Below are 8464 nucleotides of genomic sequence, written 5' to 3'. Positions count from 1 at the left end.
GATTGGCTGTTTGCCTGGCTATACAGATGGCCGCTCAGATAAAATTTATCTCTGCTAATAACCCTTATTCTGGAAAGACCCTCCAGTGTAGATTCTTCTATGGAGTTAAGGGAAAAACAAAAGTTTCTCTTGAGCTGTAGGGTCTCACTTGCCTTCAGCTCAAAATAATCCACATGCCAAAGTGGCCCATTCTGGGGTGTGGGGAAACTGTCCCAAACCCCTTCAGCTCTATCTGTTTAAGGAAAATGGGCTTACAGCAAAGAATGGGAATGGGTAACTGGGGACAATGAGTGTTTCCAATTTCTGGGAAATACTCTGAGAAGGATGGAGTGCTATTTTTGTCTCAGTGGTTTAAACATTTGGTGGCCTTGAGGTAAGAAGCTAAACCACATGATAAAGAAGAGGTCGTATGTGTGTATATATAGAGACCATATACACACACACACATAGAAATATACATAGATATACAAAATGGAATACTACACAGCCATAAAAAAGAATGAAATCTTGCCAATTGCAGCAACATGGAGGGTATAAGGCTAAGTGAAATAAGTCAGACAAAGACAAATATGATTTCACTCATAGGTGGAATTTAAGAGACAACAAAAGTGGGGCACTGGGGTGGCTCAGTTTGTTGAGCATCTGACTCTTGATTTCAGCTCAGGTCATGATCCCAGGGTCATGGAACTGAGCCCTGCATCATGTGCTGAGTAAGATTCTCTCCCTCTCTTCTTCTGCCCCTCTCCTGCTCATGCTCTCTCTCTCTAAAAAAAAGAAAAGAAAAGAAAAGAAAAGAAAAGAAAAGAAAAGAAAAGAAAAGAAAAGAAAAGAAAGGAAGGAAGAGGGGCGCCTGGATGGCTCAGTCGGTTAGGTGTCCAACTTCAGCTCAGGTCATGATCTTATAGTTTATGGATTCAAGCCCTGCATCCAGCTCTATGCTGACAGCTCAGAGCCTGGAGCCTGCTTCAGATTCTCCCTCTCTCTCTCTCTCTTTCTCTCTCTCTCTGCCCCTCACCTGCTGGCACTCTCTTTCTTCTCTCAAAAATAAATAAAAACATTAAAAAATTTAAAAAATAATAAAAAAAGAAGAAACCACAAAAAAAAAAAAGAAAGAAAAAAGGAGACAAACCATAAAAGAGACTCTTAAAACTAGAGAACAAACTGATGGTTACCAGAGGGGAGTGTGGGGCCACCGGATCAGGTGGAGGCCCCGCGGCCAAGGCAGTGAAAGAATTCACCCACGGCAGAACGAAGGAGATAGAAGTTTATTGGATACATTGCAAAGGAGCAGCGGGCAGGACAGCGAAGGAGAGACTAGCTGCCAGGAGGCAGTGGTGGGGGGCTGTGGTTTAAGGGGGAAGGTGAAGAGGTGTGGGAAAGTGTGGAATTTTCCTTTTTTGGTACCTGTGCCCAGTTGTAAGTAATCCATTGGTCAGCTAGGGATTATGGATATTTTGAGATGGGTCTCCTTTCGCTTCCTTTTTTTTTTTTTTTTTAATTTTAGAGACAGAGAGGAAGCACGAGTGGGGGAGAGGGACAGAAGGAGAGAGAGAGAGAGAGAGAGAGAGAGAGAAATTCAAGCAGGCCGCATGCTCAGCACAGCCCATGACCCTGTGATCATGACCTGAGCTGAAATCAAGAGTTGGACACTCAGTGGACTGAACCATGCAGGTGCCCCAGGGTGGATCCCCTAATGGGCATGTTTGTATGCAGCCTGGTGGTCACTGTGGGCCCTCGTACCTCACTCAGCTTTCAACGTTTATTTATTTTTGGGACAGAGAGAGACAGAGCATGAACGGGCGAGGGGCAGAGAGAGAGGGAGACACAGAATCGGAAACAGGCTCCAGGCTCTGAGCCATCAGCCCAGAGCCTGACGCGGGGCTCGAACTCACGGACTGCGAGATCGTGACCTGGCTGAAGTCGGACGCTTAACCGACTGCGCCACCCAGGCGCCCCTCACTCAGCTTTCCATCGCTCAGGTTGGTTGCCTAAGACCAGCCTTTACACGGAGGTGGGGGGTGTGGTGGAGAATGGGTGAAACAGGTGAAGGGGATTAAGAGCACACTTACTGTGAAGGGCACTGAGTAATGTATAGAATTGTTGAATCACTATACTGTGCACTGGAATATGTGTCATTCTCGTGTATATGTCTTACGTGAGAAGGGTAGGGGTCCGGGCTTAGAAGAGGAGGAAGCCCATCAGCTGGAAAGGGAGAGGAGATGCTTGGAAAACAGAGGTCACCCTCTTGTGCAGATCAGTTTCTTAGGTAAAAAGAAATCTCTGTTGATAGCTCTCTTCCGGTACAGGCTCTCCTTTCCGCTGTAAATCTAGACAGTTGAGGGAGAGATAAAGAACTTTTCCTGAATCTGCTGGGTTTTGATTGCTTTTAACTCAGAATAATCATGCCAAAGTGGCCCATCTTGGGGCAGCCTGCTCTAGGCCCCTACACAGGTCTAGGATTTTATGATTCTTGTAGGAGAGATATGAAAGAAAACTTCAGCCTTGGGGAGTTTATAACACAAACGGAAAAGACTGAAGAGAAGCAGAATTTGTCACCCCAAAATATGTTTCTGTGGCATAAGGATTGATTTAGGCTGATTCTTTTCTTTTTTTTTTAAATGTTTTTATTTATTTTTGAGACAGAGAGCATGAGCAGGGGAGGGGCAGAGAAAGAGGGAGACACAGAATCTGAAGCAGGCTCCAGGCTCTGAGCTGTCAGCACAGAGCCCGATGCGGGGCTCGAACTCACAGACTGTGAGATCATGACCTGAGCGGAAGTCGGACGCTCAACCCACTGAGCCACCCAGGCGCCCCTAGGCTGATTATTTTCAAGAAATAGCAGATAGGAGAAGCTCTGAAAACCATTAGAAATTACGCTTTTACAAAAGAAATTTACATGTAGAAGGGAAATCTCCATTTGTCTTGTTTTTGTTTGCTTGGCTTGGTTTGGCTGGGGACAATATACTTTATTGATGGCACCTGTGGAGGTGGGGCTCCCCAAGCCTTTCTCCTTCTTCAGGGGGTCTGGGATGGAAACTGCATAGAGGTCAGGAAAATTCTCAGTGTGTTGGAGGATGAGTTGGGGAAAGGACTCCCCAGCAGCTGAGGGCCTCTGTCTTCCTCCTGCTCTCACTTGGGGCTGGTGGTCCAGGGGACTCCTACTCCTTGGAGCCATGTAGGACCATGATGTCCACTACTCGGTTGCTGTAGCCAAATTCATTGTCATACCAGGAAATGAGCTTGGCATAGTGGTCATTGAGGGCAGTGCCAGCCCCAGCATCAAAGGTGGAAGAGTGGGTGTCGCTGTTAAAGTCATAGGAGGTGACCTGATCCTCACTATAACCCAGAATGCCCTTGAGGGGTCCCTCTGATGCCTGCTTCCTCACCTTCTTGATATCGTATTTGGCAGCTTTCTCCAGGTAGCAGGTCAGATCTACAACTGACTCATTGAAGGTGAGGACATGGAAGGCCATGCCAGTGAGCTTCAGCCTTGGTGGCACCAGTAGAAGTGAGAATGATATTCTGGGGAGCCCCTCAGCCATCACACCACAGCTTCCCAGAGGGGCATCCACGGTCTTCTGGGAGGCAGTGATGCATGGACTGTGGTCACAAGTCCCTCTACGGTGCCAAAGTTGTCATTGGATGACCTTGGCCCAGGGGGCCATGCAGTTGGTGGTGGAGGAATTGCTGACAATCTCGAGGGAGTTGTCACACTCCCCATGGTTCACACCTGTCACAAATATGAGGAAATCGGCAGAAGGGGCAGAGATGATGACCCTCTTGGCCCCACCCTTCAAGTGAGCCCCAGGCTTCTCCCTGGTGAAGACCCCAGTGAACTCCACAACATACTCAGCACTAGCATCATCCCATTTGAGGTTGGCGGGGTCTCACTCCTGGGAGATAGAGATGGGCTTTCTGTTGACAAGTTTCCTGTTCTCAGCCTTGACTATGCCATGAATTTGCCATGTGTGGAATCATACTGGAACATGTAGACCATGTAGTTGAGATCAATGAAGGGGTCATATATGACAACAATATTCACTCTGTCAGAGTTAAAAGAAGTCCTGGTGACCAGGCACTTAATGTGGCCAAATCTGTTTACTCTGACCTTTATCATTGTGTCTCCTGGATGCAGCTGGCACTATTCCAGAAGATGCTGCTGTCCATCAAATGAGGAGGAGCAGAGAGCTGGGAAATACCCATTTGTAAAGCTCTTCTCCCTGTCCCAGAAAGAGAAGATAATCCTAAATCGATAGAAACTCTTACCAGTGGGGAAGGCACCAGCTTAAGTTTGCATAACATACCCTTGTTTCCTGTGCTTCCCACTATCTCCCCTCACCCCCACCCCCAACTTCCCATAACTGGCCTGGCCCCACCTCCTCCAACACCTTTCTTTTGTCTTTAGCTGGAGGTGGTATTTCAGGTGGTGGCTTGGGCCGTTCAGGGAGTTATTCCATTTTCCTGGGAGTCTCCCATGTGTACAGGAGGTATACATGTTATTAAGCTTCTGTTTGTTTTTCTCCTGTTAATCTTTTCATTGCATGAGGGTCTCAGCTAAGAACCTACAAGGGTAGAGGGAAAATTATCTTTCCTCCCCTATAAGGCTCAAACAAACAAACATGTGGTGTAAATGCCCCATTAACTATCCACTAGCCAGCTGCAGGGAGGACAGAATAGTACTATGGCTGTGCCAGTGCATTTACTAGCCAGCTGTCTCCCATCATTCTACCAAGCCCATGCCCCTCAAGTCTCCCTGGACTGACCTGAGATGAGCACTCAGTGTTCTTACTTGCAAGCTATAGAAACTGATTATACCATGTGGGAAGGGGACTTGTTGAAATGACATGGGGTGCCCACAGAATCAGCAGGAAACTGAAGACCCAGATTAGGAAATGGACAGGTACCACAGGGGCTCCAGGGGCTGGTTGCAATTGCCCTGAAATGATTGTGACCCTCTCTTCAACTTTACCCTTCCTTCTAGATTCAAAGTTCTGAGTAGGACTCCTCTCTGTCTCCAACACGGGAGGTGAGGCACAAGCAGTACCCTTCCTTCCAATACGTCTACACGCAAGGGGGTTTTCTCAAAAAAGGTAAGAAGAATGGTTGCTGGACAGCTCCTCAAAATTCAAGCACCCTACCTATGGCCTCTCCTCACTCAGTCTGAATGCCAAGCCGTAGCAAGAGTTTCCAAATTGAAGACTGAACCCGGTGGTTAGAGAAGAGAAGCCAGGAGGTCATAAATGGTGCTGAGGGCAATAAGGAGGAAAGAGTCTTCATTCTGACCAGTGAGTGCAAGCTTGTGCTCTGCCAAGGCAAGAAGTGAATATTTGTTGAGCACCTACTATGTACCAGACACTGATTAGGCCTCTTACATGCCTATCTCCGTTGACCTTCTCATCAACCCTGAAAAGTCGGTATGTTCATGTTTGCAAGAGAGGAAACAGACTCAGAGGGATGAGGTGATTTACCCGAGCTCTTGCAACTTGCACGTGGTAGGGCAGGGAGTAGACTCAAGTCTCCCTGGCATCAAAGTCCAAACCACCCACACCAGGAAACTGCTAGTTCCTCCAGTGAACTGGGCATCAGAACAGGGCAGGTTGTCATGGCCCTGGCCATGGCTACAACAGATAAAGCCAGTCTATCCCAATTTCGTGTGCACTCTGTTAGGGAGGAAGAATTTACTCTGCCCTTCAAGGTCCTCCTGGCTGGACTGAGACTCAAACTGACATCAGATGGACTAACATGTAAAAGCAAATTTCATTTCGTACTTATGGGGAATCCACACAGACATGGAAATACCAAAGACGGCTAAGCAAAATGAGGTATATAAGTATTTCTGAATGGAGGAGAAGGGGGTAGGGGTCTGGGACTTTAAAGGGAAGGAATGAGTGCCTGCATGGCTCAGTCACTTAAATGTCTGACTTTGGCTCAAGTCACAATCTCATGGTTCGTGAGTTCGAGCCCTGCATGAGGCTCTGTGCTGACAGCTCAGAACCTGGAGCCTGCCTCGGATTCTGTGTGTGTGTGTGTGTGTGTGTGTGTGTGTGTGTGTGTGTGTGTCTGTCTGTCTCTCTCTCAAATATAAATAAATGTTAAATAAATAAATAAATGGAAGGAAGGAAATTCACAGGAAGATGAAAAAGAATAAATGTCTGGTAAACAATGATGTCTGGGCCCCTCAGAAACAGTGGGACCTTGAGGACTTCCATTGAACAGGCCTTGCCGGGTTCCTCCCTGGCTCCCATCCCCCCATATCATAGTGTAGTTACCTACGGTAATAGCTCTTTTCCTGGCAGGTCCTCCTCTCAATTCTTTTTAGGCAGTTGAGGGGGAGGCAAAGAGCTCTTCCTGAATCTGCTGGGCCTAGCAGTCACCCCACTACCTATGATAGATGACAGAAGATAGGGAGGAGCCCAGCTTTTCTTCTAGACTAAGCCAGATCCCACTGCTTGGGTCAGGGAGACATCTGGGCTCTCTCAGATCCCTGAGGACAGTCAACTCTTGGAGAGTAGTAGAGAGAGGGGGGTCTTCACTCAGCTCTTGAATCAGCTGGATTGACAATCCCCAACCCCCACCCCAGGACAACCGTGGGCTGGAAGAGGCTTGTGTCACTAGCCAGCATTGTCCAAACCCCGCATGGTTTTGGGAATGCCCAGACTTGTCCTACGATGCTTGCCCTGAATCCCCAGGACAGCAGGACCCTAGCAGAGAAGCCCCAGTCCGAGCAAACAGCCTCCAGATTGCCTTCAGTGCCCGGACAGTCCACCTCTACTTACCCACCTGAACAGCAGCTCCTCTGTCCCCATAGAGAGCCCAGGGCTGGTGGTACAGAATCCCCCAAGGGACAATGACGGAGAGAATGGGGTGGGGCTTGAGTGGCTCCCACGTGGAGCAGATCACCCCCCAGGTCATTTCATACAAGGCTGCTTTAGGACCTGCACGGAGCAGGTGCACTTCAAGGAGTGGTCACTGGGTGTCACCGCTGCTTCCTAGGCATGTGCACTCGTGGGTGGGCTAAGGCTGAAGCATGCTGGAGAGAGAAATTCCTTCTTTGAAACTCGGTTTACGGACCTGGTATCTTCTGTGTCTTCTATGTCCTCACCCCTCTCATCCCCTGTCCCTCCTAGCTGGCCTGGATTGTCCATCATGGAGTTGCTCCCCGGCCTCTCTCCTTCCTGGTTCAGAGCAGATACCAGCGGCTGGAGAAGGTCACACAGCAAGATGGGCTTTGCCATTGGTTCGTGATCACAGGCCGAACACAGGCACTCATTGCTGGTGAGCCATCTGTCCCCAGGGACCCAGGTCTCACTCTCCTGCTCCCTTAGACAACAGCTTCATTTCATCAACCCCCTCACAGCCCTCTTCCACTCTCACTGGCTTCCTTCTGAAAGAAAAAATGCGGTGCCTTCTTCACCCTTTGATCATGAAATCTCTACACTTACCAGTGTTTTTACTCATTCTTTCCTCTTCTGCTTCTGCTCTGAATCCTACCCCCTCCTTCTCAAGGTCCTGGACCCTTTGCCTTTTTCTATGTTCTTCTGACTTACTATCTCAGCCCATCCTGCAGAATTCCCATCAGCAAACGATTGAGCTCATCTTAAATACCGCTGTCTGCATACCAAGTGCCTCTGTCTACCCGCCCATGTCTCTGTTCCCTCTCAGCACTAAAATTCTCCTTATGTCTCAATGCCATCCCAAAAGCTGTCTCTTCTGGCTACCTCCATTCGTTCTTCTGCCTGCTCAGATCTGCCTGATGCCCTGCCTTGCTCCAGAGAGTTGACTTCTCAAGGTCACTATGATCTCCGTGTCGCCAAATGCCCTGGATGTCCATGTCTCTTTTTGTAAGTGTATTCCTTTTTTTTTTTTTAAGTTTATTTTGAGAGAGAGAGAGAGAGAGAGAGAGAGAGAAAGCGGGGAAGGGGCAGAGAGCGAGGGAGAGAGAGAATCCCAAGCAGCCTCCACATTGTCAGCACAGAGCCTGATGCGGGGCTCGGTCTCACAAACCTCAAGATCATGACCTGAGCCAAAACCAAGAGTTGGACACTTAACCGACTGAGCCACCCAGGTGCCCCTCCGTGTCCCCTTTCACACTGTCCCCAGGATTGTGCACAGCGGACCAGACCACTTTCTCTTCCCTTGGCCTCCATACCACCACCCTCTCCTGACCTCTCAGATCTCTTCTCGGTGTGTCCGTCCTCTACCATCTGATTCTAAATACTAGAATTTCTTTAACCTCCGTTTTGAAAAATCTTGTCTTTTCCTTTTGACCCCGTTTCCTAGGTGATCACATTCATTCCTTCTGATTCACGTACATCACCTTTTATACCGACGATGCCCAAACTTATATCTTTGGTCCAGTCCTATCCATTCAGCATCTCTATCTGCAGTGTTCACTGGTGTTGAAAATGTGTTCAGAATGGAATTCTCAACTGTCACCTCTCCCCAAACACCTGTCCTCCTTCCT

At 48.4% G+C, this 8464-nt stretch overlaps 1 pseudogene; it reads right to left on the bottom strand.

The window, feature by feature from the left end:
- Positions 1-3158: 3158 nt before the first annotated feature.
- On the bottom strand, positions 3159-4117 carry LOC116737756 (annotated as a pseudogene).
- Between the last annotated feature and the right edge of the window lie 4347 nt (positions 4118-8464).

This window comes from Lynx canadensis, chromosome E1 (assembly GCF_007474595.2).
Source record: "Lynx canadensis isolate LIC74 chromosome E1, mLynCan4.pri.v2, whole genome shotgun sequence".
Taxonomy (NCBI): domain Eukaryota; kingdom Metazoa; phylum Chordata; class Mammalia; order Carnivora; family Felidae; genus Lynx; species Lynx canadensis.
This window is presented reverse-complemented; position numbering and strand designations above follow the sequence as displayed.